Source organism: Gorilla gorilla, chromosome 4, assembly GCF_029281585.2.
Source record: "Gorilla gorilla gorilla isolate KB3781 chromosome 4, NHGRI_mGorGor1-v2.1_pri, whole genome shotgun sequence".
Classification (NCBI taxonomy): Eukaryota; Metazoa; Chordata; class Mammalia; order Primates; family Hominidae; genus Gorilla; species Gorilla gorilla.
In genome coordinates this window covers 161695763-161707795 of record NC_073228.2, presented here as the reverse complement: position 1 = coordinate 161707795, position 12033 = coordinate 161695763, and positions in this window count along the sequence as shown.

Sequence of the window (12033 nt, the reverse complement as noted above, 5' to 3'; positions counted from 1 at the left end):
ACTTAATTCTGCATATTTTACTATTTTACTGAGCACTTGGGAAGTGCTGGACATTTGCTAGACACTAGGGAATCAGCTGTAATCACGATGGCCGTGGCTTTGCCTTCAAGGAGCTTATATTCTTATATGAAAGACAGATAAAAACTATAGTAGGCTGGGCACGGTGGCTCATGCCTGTAATCCCAGCACTTTGGGAGGCTGAGGCAGGTGGGTCATTTGAGTCCAGGGGTTCAAACCAGCCTAGGCAACATGGCAAAACCCAGTCTCTACAAAAAATACAAAAAATTAGCCAGGCATGGTGGTGCATGCCTGTAGTCCCAGTTCCTCAGGAGGCTGAGGTGGGAGGATCAACTAACCCTGGGAATTGAAGGTTGCATAAGGCCCAGCCAGGTATTTGTTTTTCAAAGTCATTAGGTTTTGGGGTGGTCTCTTTCACAACAATAGATAACTGAAATAGGAAGTAATGGGGTCACAAGTGCCTCCACATCCTTGATAACACCCTTAACCCTAACCTTGCCTCCGTAAATAGTTCCTTCCCATCATTCTGTTCAATAAAACCCTTTTGAGTTCTGTTTTCTGCTGTGGCCCTCCCTGATATAAGCAAATTAATAAATTCATTAAATAATCACAGACATTTGTTGGTACCGGGATGAAAATACATAGGCTACTGTGACAGGGAATGACAGAGAAAACCAACCTCAGGCAGAGTAGCTAGGGAAGACCTTTCTGACTCACTCTGTCTGAGCCAGTTTACATCTACAGCAAAGAGGCGGATGGAAACACAGTGCTAGAGTGAGCAAGGTGGTGGCAATCTTACTGGAGGAACCCGTTTCTGATGTAAATCACTCTTTTCTTTTTGGTGTCTCTGCCATGGGCCACTGAACTAGGGTCTGCAACTGCTTTCGGATCTCTGGGTGTATCATTCATTCCATTCTTTCTGTTAGGCAGAGTATTTGAAGCAGAAGAAAAACGAATGATGGGAATGACTCCTTCCCTGGATGCCTGCCTTCCATCTCCCAATACACCTAAAAGAGCAGTTTTGACAGGTATGAGCCGTACTGACCAAGAAGAAATAGAACAGAAAAACAGGAGAGATGTTAAAAGGCGTTTCTAAAACACAGGTTTGCCTCAACTATAAACAGTTTGAAATCAAAGCAACTTATTTTTATCAATCCAATTGGCAAGCATTCCAAAGAGCAATGGCATCCAGTGCTCGTGAGGATGTGACAAAACAGGCTCTTCAATGTGTTGCTTGGTGAGAGTGAGAACCGCCCTATAACTTCTTTGGTATACAGTCTGCCAATATCCAATTAAATAAACACAAATCTTCCCCTATACCCACTTTTGAGAATCTATTCTAAATACCATATGTAAAGATAAATGTAGAAACATCCCTTTTTGTTTTTGAGACGGAGTCTCATTCTGTCGCCCAGGCTGGAGTGCGGTGGCGTGATCTCAGCACACTGCAACCTCCACCTCCCAGGTTCAAGCAATTCTCCTTCCTCAGTCTCCCGAGGTAGGTGGGATTACAGGCACGTGGCACCATGCTCGGATAATTTTTGTATTTTTAGTAGAGACGGGGTTTCACCATGTTGTCCAGGCTGGTCTCGAACTCCTGACCTCAGGCAATCCACCCATCTCGGCCTCCCAAAGTGCTGGGATTACAGGCGTGAGCCATTGTGACCTGCCAAGAAATATTTATTTTATTGCAACATTATTTACCATAGCAAAGCCAAAAATAGAAATAATCTGACTTGGCCAGGCAAGGGGACTCATACCTGTAATCCCAGCACTTTGGGAGGCCTAGGTGGGCAGATACCTTGAGCCCAGAAATTGGAGACCAACATAGCAAGACTCCATCTCTATTTTTTTTAATTTTTGGTAAATAAATACATGATCTAAGGCCGGGCACAGTCGCTCACGCCTGTAATCCCAGCACTTTGGGAGGCCGAGGCATGTGGATCCCTTGAGGTCAGGAGTTCGAGACCAGCTTGGCCAACATGGTGAAACCCCGTCTCTACGAAAAATACAAGAATTAGCCAGGTGAGGTGGTGTGCGCCTGTAGTCCCAGCTACTCGGGAGGCTGAGGCAGGAGAATCGCTTGAACTGGGGAGGCAGAGTTTGCAGTGAGCCTAGATTGTACCACTGCACCCCAGCCCGGCGACAGAGCGAGACTCTGTCTCAAAAAAAGAAATAAAAATAAAAATAAATAAATAAATGAATACGTGATCTGACTATCCATCAATAGGAGAATGGTTCAATAAATTATGGTACATTCATATTAAGGCATTACACCATTATTGAGAGATGAGAAAAAGAATGAGTTACATCTATATTTATTGAACTGGAGGCATATCCATGATAAACTATTGAGTATTTTTTAAAGCAAGCACTTTAGCATGATCCCAAAACAAAATTTACATATGTGCGTGTATTATTGTTTGTATCTGTCTGAGCATGGATGGAGTGTGAAAAAAAATACTGAGATTTTAACAAAATTACCATATTAAATTTTTCTTTATACAGGTGGATTGTTTTGCTTGTTAAAATGAATGTATATTACTTTTATTTATTTGTTTATTTTTGAGACAGGATTCCACTGTGTTGTTCAGGCTGGTCTCAAATTCCCAGGCTCAAGAAATCCTCCTGCCTCAGCCTCCCAAGTAGCTAAGACTATGGGCCCACGCCACTATACCTGGCTCTACTTTTACTTTTTTTTTTCAGAGTGAGATGAAGTCTCACTCTGTCACCCAGGCTGGAATGCAGTGGCATGATCTCAGCTTACTGCAACCTCCATCTCCCAGGTTCAAATGATTCTCCTGCCTTAGCCTCCCAAGTAGCTGGGACTACAGGTGCATGCCACCATGCCCGGCTAATTTTTTGTATTTTTAGTAGAGACAGGGTTTCGCCATGTTGACTAGGCTGGTCTTGAACTCCTGAGCTCAGGTGATCTGCCCTCCTAGGCCTCCCCAAGTGCTGAGATTACAGGCAAGAGCCACCGTGCCCAGCCTACTTTTAATTCTCTTGTTCTCACTGCTCCGTCTACCTCAGGCAAACGTGGTAATTTTTTTTTTTTCTTTTTGCCTTGGATTAGTTTTTCCTGTTCTAGAATTGTACATAACCGGAGCCATAACTTTTTGTGTGCAGCTTCTTTTGCTCACTTTTTTTTTTTTTTTTTTTTTTTTTTGAGATGGAGTGTGGCTCTTGTTGCCCAGGCTGGAGTGTAGTGGTGCGATCTTGGCTCATTGCTACCTCCACCTGCCAGGTTCAGGTGATTCTCCTGCCTCAGTCTCCCAAGTAGCTGGGATTACAGACCCCTGCCACCACACCCGGCTAATTTTTGGTTTTTGTTTGTTTGTTTGTTTTTTGTTGTTGTTGTTGTTTTGAGACAAAGTCTTGCTCTGTCACCAAGGCTGGAGTGTAGTGGCGCAATCTCAGCTCACTGCAACCTCCGCCTCCCAGGGTCAAGCAATTCTCATGCCTCAGCCTCCTGAGTAGCTGGGGTTACTGGTGCGCGTGCCACAATGCCCAGCTAATTTTTGTATTTTTGTAAAGACGGGGTTTCACCACGTTGACCAGGCTGGTCTCGTACGCCTGACCTCAAGTGATCCACCCACCTCAGCCCCCAAAGTGCTAGGACTACAGAGCCACTGTGCCCAGCTTCTTTGCTCACTTTTATCTGTGAGATTCATCCAGGTTGTTGTATATATCAGTCATTCATTCCTTTTTGCTGGCGAGTCATAGTCTATTCCAATGATATTCCATAATTTGTTTATCCATACCCTGTTGAAGGACATTTGGGTCATTTCTGGTTTTTGGCTATTGTGAAAAAAGCTGCTATGGAACATTCTTACATGAGAATTTTGATACAGCTTTTTATTTCTCTTGGATAAGTACCTACGGGTTGAATTGCTGCATCAAAGGGTAGATAGATGAGGATGTATGACCATATTTTACTTTTGTGATTAAAAAAACTAATAAAAACATTTCAAAGAAAAAATTTGAAGAAACAGAATAAATCTGTATTAAAAATGATACTACTACTACTTGCTATCTTACTTTCCACTCCCTCCCCTCCCCATAGGTGTTTGAATCTGTCAGATGTTGGATTTCAATCAGTGACCCACCACTTTTCAGGATGAATCATCAAAAACGGGGAAATTCTCATAAACCTTCCCAAGAGGAACTAGGTTTGAATACCACCCACCAGAGGCCATAAGACGCAAGTGATCCTCCTGGAGAACTGCCAGCACACAGGAAAATCAGTTTCCATGGGCAGACACCACTTGCAAACAAAGCAAAACAAAAGTCATGACACTTGTATTCTCTAATAACAGGGTGTCACCAGAATAGATACGTAGCATTAAAAAGAAGAAAAGAGTATGTTCCGAAATTAGTCAAATTAACCCAGCAAAGAATGAGAATATCAAGAAGTAACCTCACTGCAGGGAGGGCTTGTAAACGAATTGTGAACCAAACCTTCGTGACTTCCAAATCTAAACAGAAAGTCGAAAGTGCTACAAAAATTCAATCAATACCCTGAAGACTGATTCTCAGGAAGGATTGGCTAGAATATAAATATGATGTAAAAGAAGAATGTACAGAAGTCCCCTCTTATTCACAGTTTTGCTTTCCACACTTTCAGTTACCCACGCTCAACTGCACTCTGAAAATATTAAATGGGAAATTCCAGAAAGAAACAATACTACATTTTAAATTGCTCAATGTTCTGAGCAGCCGTTCTGAGTAGCATGATGAAATCTCATGCCATCCAGCTCCATCCCGCCTGGAATGTGAATCATTCCTTTGGCCAGTGGATCCACGCTGTCTACCACTGCCCGTTAGTCATGGAGAGTTTCTGCTCCTGACATCCAACCATGGATATTGTCATGGCTGGATGATCCAGGATCACCTGAAACAGATGCTTCTCCTTCTGATGAATCATCAGAAGGTCAATACTAGCCTAATACTACACCACAAGGCCTATGACATTCACCTAACTTCATTTCATCAAGTAGGCATTGTATTATCTCACATCATCACAAGGAGGGTGAGTATGGTTCAACAGGATCTTTTTCTTAATTTTTTTTTTAAGAGACAGGGTCTCGGTGTGTTGCCCAGGCTGGTCTCAACCTCCTGGGCTCAAGCAATCCTGGGCATTGTCCTCCTAAAGTGCTGGGATTACAGACATGAGCCACCATACCCAGCCAACAATAGGATATTGTGACAGAGAGAGAGAGAGAGAGAGTACATTTACATAACTTTTATTACAGTATATTGTTATAATTGTTCTCTTTTATTATTTAAATTTTTTGAGACAGGGTCTCATTCTGTCACCCAGGCTGAAGTGCAGTGGCACAGTCTTGGCTCACTGCAACCTCTGCCTCCCAGTCTTAATCTATTCTCCCACCTCAGCCTCCCAAGTAGCTGGGACTACAGGAATGTGCCACCATACCAGGCTAATTTTTTGTATTTTTTTGTAGAGACAGGGTTTCACCACGTTGCCCAGGCTGGCCTAAAACTCCTGGGCTCAAGCCATCTTCCTACCTCAACCTTCCCAAGTGCTGGGATTACAGGCATGAGCCACCACACCCAGCCAACTATTCTATTTATTATTATTGTTGTTAATCTCTTATTGCGTGTATTAGCCCACTTTCTTTTTTTTTTTTTTTTTTTGAGATAGAATTTCGCTCTTGTTGCCCAGGCTGGAGTGCAATGGCACAATCTCGGCTCACTGCAACCTCCACTTCCCAGGTTCAAGCGATTCTCCTGCCTCAGCCTCCCAAGTAGCTGGGATTACAAGCATGCGCCACCATGCCCATCTAATTTTGTATTTTTAGTAGAGACAGAGTTTTTCCATGTTGGTCAGGCTGGTCTCGAACTCCCTACTGCAGGTGATCTGCTCGTGTCGGCCTCCCAAAGTGCTGGGATTACAGGCGTGAGCCACTGTGCCTGACCAAGTCCATTTTCATACCATGAAGAAGTACCCGAGATTGGGTATTTATAAAGAAAAAGACATGTTTTTTGAGACACAGTCTCACTCTGTCAGCCAGGCTAGAGTGCAGTCGTGCAGTCTTGGCTTACCGCAACCTCCGCCTCCCAGGTTCAAGGTATTATCATGCCTCAGTCTCCCAAGCAGCCGGGCTTACGGGTGCCCGCCATGACACCTGGATATTTTTTGTATTTTTAGTAGAGATGGACTTTCACCATGTTGGTCAGGCTGGTCTTGAACTCCTGACCTCAAGTGATCTGTCCACCTCAGCCTCCCAAAGTGCTGGGATTACAGGTGTGAGCCACGGTGCCTGGCGTGAAAAAGAGGTTTAATGGACTCACAGTTCCACATGGCTGAGAGGCCTCACAATCATGGTGGAAGGCAAAGGAGGAGCAAAGGCATGTCTTACATGGGAGCAGGCAAGGGAGTGTGTGCAGGGGAACTGCCCTTTATAAAACCATCAGATCTCCTGAAACTTATTCACTATCACAAGAACAGCATGGGAAAAACCCACCCCCATGATTCAATTACCTCCCACTGGGTCCCTCTCACAACACATGGGAATTATGGGAGCTACAATTCAAGAAGAGATTTGGGTAGGGACATAGCCAAACCATATCACTGTGTTTAATTTATAAATTAAACTTTATCATAGGTATGTATGTATAGGAAAAAACATAGTATATAGAGGGTTTGGTACTATCTGCAGTTTCAAGTATCTCTTGGAATATATCCTCTCAGGATGGGGGGAATACTGTACTGCCACAGTGTCAATGACCAATTTTAGTGGTAATTGCTGAACCTATGGCCACCATCACCCCTTTTTCTGGGAACTGGCCTTGAGTCCCAATCCACAAGGGGTCACAGTATCAGGTATAGATACCTGCTAGATCAAGTTTGGATTCCAAGTGCCATGGGGAGCCATGGAAGTATTTTGTGCAGATAGTAACGTGGTCGAATTTGTGATTCAAAAGGCTTTTGGAGTCCAGATGTGGTGGCTCATGCCTGTAATCCCAATACTTTGGGAGGCTGAGGTGGGCAGGTCACTTGAGGTCGGGAGTTCGAGACTGGCCTGGCCAACATGGCGAAACCCCATTTCTACTAAAAATACAAAAATTAGCCAGGCATGGTGGTGGGTGCCTGTAATCCCAGCTACTTGCGAGGCTGAGACAGGAGAATCGCGTGAACCCGGGAGGCAGAGGTTGCAGTGAGCCAATTGTACGGCTGCTCCCCCACCCGGGCAACAGAGTGAGACTCTGCCTCAAAAAAAAAAAAAAAAAAAAAAAAGATTTTTGGAGAGACAAATACAGGTATTTGCAATAGTTCAGTTATCTAGAGAGATGACTGTGGTTGACGCTGGCAGCAAAGGAGAAAAGTAAGCCCTAGAGACCCCACCCTGCCAATATCTAGAAGCTGGGAGAGAAAAAATGAAGGTTTTCCAAGGAGCCTGAAATACAAGAAGAACCAGAAGATTCTGGGGCCATGAAAGCTAAGAGAGGAATTTTGAGAAGGAAGAAGTGGTCAACTGTAGCTTAGGAAGTAATGAAGAGGAGCCTTTTTGTGAAGAGGACAGCCTTCTGTTACAGGGAGCAGAGAAATGGGGCTACAGCTGGGAGAAGATAAAGGGACATGGAAGTGACTATAGCATGTCTGTAGCTTCCTGTTGCACCTAAAATAATCTAAGAAGGCTGTGTCCTTAACTTGACATACAATTCCCTCCATGTTGTGACCCCTTATGTTAGTCAGCATCCCAGCAGGAAACACTGGCATTCTCAGGAGTGTAGCCAAAGACCCCATAGTGAGGAGACAGTTTACTGCAGTGCCAGCAGGGTGAGGAAGCCAACAGCATTTGGGCAAGCATCCAGGGGTTCGCATCACGATGAAGACATTGCCACCCAAAGCCTGAAGAGACAAGGGAAGGAAACTCAGAAGGGGAGCTGCCTGACACCAGCAGTGGCCACAGAGGGCCCAATGCCAGAAGCATGTGACAAAGCAGGTGTGCAGGGGAAGAAGTACCATGACTTCTCTTTCTTCCATCTTTGGATCCCCTCACAAAATTGGCAGAACCCTCTGGAAGCCAGAAGCCATGAGAATGCAGGTCATGGAGCTCTTAGAGGTCAGAAGGGCACGGGGCAGGACAGAGGATAGAGAATGGATTGCACAGACAAATAACCAGCAGGTCCACGCTCACCTCCCAGGTTCATCTCTGCCCATCTCCCCAACCCCACCTCAGGGGCCTTCTTTCAGGTACCAGAACACACCGAGCTACATCCTCCCCTAGGCCTTGGTGCAGGCTGATCTGTCTATCTGGAACATTCTTTACCTCATCAACTCAAAATTATCCTTACACTCTCATCTTAAATGTCACTTTCTCAGATAGGCCTTTTCTGGGCCACGCCCCTCCCCAATCTAGATAAAATATCACTGTTATAATCTCTCATAGCACCTTGTTCTTTTCTTCCACAGCATTCATCATGGTTTGCGACGATAGATTTATCATGGCATTATTTGTTTGATATCCATCTCCTCTATTAGACTGTACACTCCATGAGAACAGGAATTATGTCTGTTTTTCACAGAACAATTCTTACCAATGGGCAAGTGCCCAAACATATATATTTATTGAAATACTTAATGAACCTGCTGTAACACTCTCTCCCACATTGCTGAGATCTCCGGATACAAACAGTTTAGCAGTAATGGATCTTTCTTAGTCTCTGTTACACTCCAGGTGCTATGCTAGAAATTTATGTCATCTCATTCACTCCTCACAACAATCCAATGAAACGGGGACTCTTATTAGCCCCATTTTTCCAGTGAGGGAGCTGAGACCTGAAAGGTTAAGTTATTTGGCCAAGGTCACACAGCTGTGTGGTAGAGCCTGGGTTTGAATCAAAGTCCTGCTGACACCAAAGCTAGTGTTCTGAACTCCTCCCCACACACTGCACTGCCTCCTTACATATCTTACTGTGGTTGGGTTGGCTTATATGTCTGTCTTCCATATTAGACTATGTGGGGGCCCACGTGGCCCCCCAGAGTTGATATAAAGATTATTTTAAGCTGAAGACATTTGAGATTCAACAGATGCAGAAAGAAGCCTTCTTGGAGCTTCTCTTATCTGACTCAAGGCAGAAAATCTATGCACATTGCACATATATACATATAAATGAATTCTTCCTTGCTAATTTGTTGTTTGTCTGAGTAGTGAAGACTGCCATAAATTCCTTCTCTGGGGCAGCTTCTACCCCTAGGAGACAGACCAAGAGTAAATCTACCAGAAAGCCCTTCTCTGGGACATTTCATGGCCCTAAAGGAGACAGAAAGACTATTCATATCTGCATAGAAAAACATGGCCAGACGTGGTGGTTCACGTCTATAATCCCAACACTTTGAGAGGCTGAAGCAGGAGGATTGCTTGAGCCCAGGAGTTCAAGACCAGCCTGGGCAACATAGTGAGAGCTGAACATAGTGAGAACTCATCTCTACAAAAAAAAAAAAAAAGTATATATATATATATATATAAAATATGTATTTATATATATAAAATATGTATTTTTATATATATGTATTTTATATATATGTATTATATATATATGTCTCTACAAAAAATATATATTTGTGCTTAAAGAAAAACATGATCACAAACTTTCTTATCTCCCATTTGTTCTCCAAAAACACCTATTTGTCTTCCCTGGGGAAACCTACTTGTTCTTCCCATAGGAATCTTTTCTCCCTGCTCCTCTTCCCCTACTAAATTAGGTATCTAAGCCTCACATTCTAACCACCCCTTTGAGTTACTCGAGTTACTCATCACTGAGCACTCCCTCTTGTATGCACATTGTACACATAAACGAATTCTTTCCTGGTAATCTGTTGTTTGTCAGTTAAATTCACAGGCCCCGGATACAAACGTCAGATGGTAGAGGAAAAGTTTTTCCTCCCCTCCAACTATAAGTTCCTTGGGTAACAAGTGTTAGTTATCTCTTTAACCCCCATGCACATTGCAAGTGCTCAATAAATGTTAAATATTGATTCTTTCCCACCAACAGAGTATGCCTATGCTGACTGACCTCCCCACCCCACCCAAGTCTTTACCCACACACATTCTGTTTACTAAAGAGCAGTGGTCTGTGCATCCATCTCTTTTGAGCTCCATTTTAGTAAGCTCTTTCTCTACAGCACAGTTATTTTCTTACTTATGTATTTTTTAAATATTGTTTTTTCTTTTTTTTTTTTTTTGAGACGCAGTCTCGCTCTGTCGCCCAGGCTGGAGTGCAGCGGCATGATCTCAGCTCACTGCAACCTCCGCCTCCCGGGTTCTCGCCATTCTGCTACCTCAGCCTCCTGAGGTAGCTGGGACTACAGGCGCCCGCCACCATGACCAGATAATTTTTTATATTTTTAGTAGAGACGGGGTTTCACTGTGTTAGCCAGGATGGTCTCGATCTCCTGACCTCGTGATCCCCCTGCCTCGGCCTTCCAAAGTGCTGGGATTACAGATGTGAGCCACCATGCCTGGCCTTAAATATTGTTTTTTCAAAGAAATTGTTTTTTTTTTGTTTTTGAGACAGGGTCTTACTTTGCCACCCAGGCTGGAGTGCAGTGGCGCAATCACAGCTCACTGCAGCCTCTACCTTTCCAGACTCAAGCAGTCCTCCTGCTCAGCCCTCCATTTAGCTGGGACTACAGGCATAAGTCCCCAGGCCCGGCTAATTTTTTTTTTTTAGCCATGTTGCCCAGGTTAGTCTTGAACTCTCGGGCTCAAGTGATCCACCCACTTCAATCTCTCAAAGTGCTGGGTTTACAGGTGTGATCCCCACACCTGGTCTAGAGCACAATTCTATTTTTTTTTTTTTTTTTTTTTTGAGACAGAGTCTTGCTCTGTTGCCCAGTTGCCCGGGCTGGAGTGCAGTGGCGCGATCTCAGCTCACTGCAAGCTCCGCCTCCTGGGTTCATGCCATTCTCCTGCCTCAGCCTTCCGGAGTAGCCGGGATTACAGGCGCCCGCCAGCACGCCCGGCTAATTTCTTTTGTATTTTTTAGTAGAGACAGGGTTTCACCGTGTTAGCCAGGATGGTCTCGATCTCCTGACCTCGTGATCCGCCTGCCTCGGCCTCCCAAAGTGCTGGGATTACATGTGTGAGCCACCACGCCCGGACCTAGAGTACAATTCTTTTGATGAACTGATAGAGTTCAGGTTCTGTTGGAGCTTCAGTGTGAACTCTGGACACATAGGAGCTTTCTGACCTTGTCCAGAAGGACCCTGCCTCAAAAACCAGCCAGCCCATCCTTTCTGACATCCACCCCACTCACCCCTGACTCTGACTTGACCATGCAGGATAAATTCCCACAGTCATAAGCGGCCTCGTTGCTTCACTGATGGCACTTTCCTGTGAGTGGCATTTTCAGAGGTCTAGACTCTAGGAACAGTACATCCACTCCAGGCTCGCCTGTTTCAGGAGAGAGGAGACAGAGCATCCCAGGAGGCAGGGAGATGATTCTAAGAGCATTTCTGCCTCTATCTCTCCTCCTGCTGGAGCATGCCCATTCTCACAGAAGGAATGCAAATATGTTAGCCCTTTAGAGCACCTATCAAGCTCTCTGAATAGGCCCACCTGAGAGCCCCACTGACAGCCCTAAAAGGGGACTGAATGTCAGCCAAGAAGAGCCCAGCTGTCGGCAGAACAGGAAGGAAGGCATGCCCCGCCATCAGTCTACCTGCTGCAGAATGCCAGCAGTGCCACTGCAGCCTCAGACCACTTAACTCCTTCCTTCTGCATTGCTTCCTTTTCTTTTATGCTGTTCCCTATTATAGTTTTTTCTTTTGTTATTTCTCTTTCTTTCTTTCTTTTTTTTTTTTTTTTAGACAGAGTCTTACTCTGTTGCTTAGGCTGGAGTGCAATGGCACAATCTCGCCTCACTGCAACCTCCGCCTCCTGGGTTCAAGTGATTCTCTTGCCACGGTCTCCCGAGTAGCTGGGACTACAGGCGTGTGCCACCATGCCCTGCTAATTTTTATATTTTTAGTAGAGACAGGGTTTC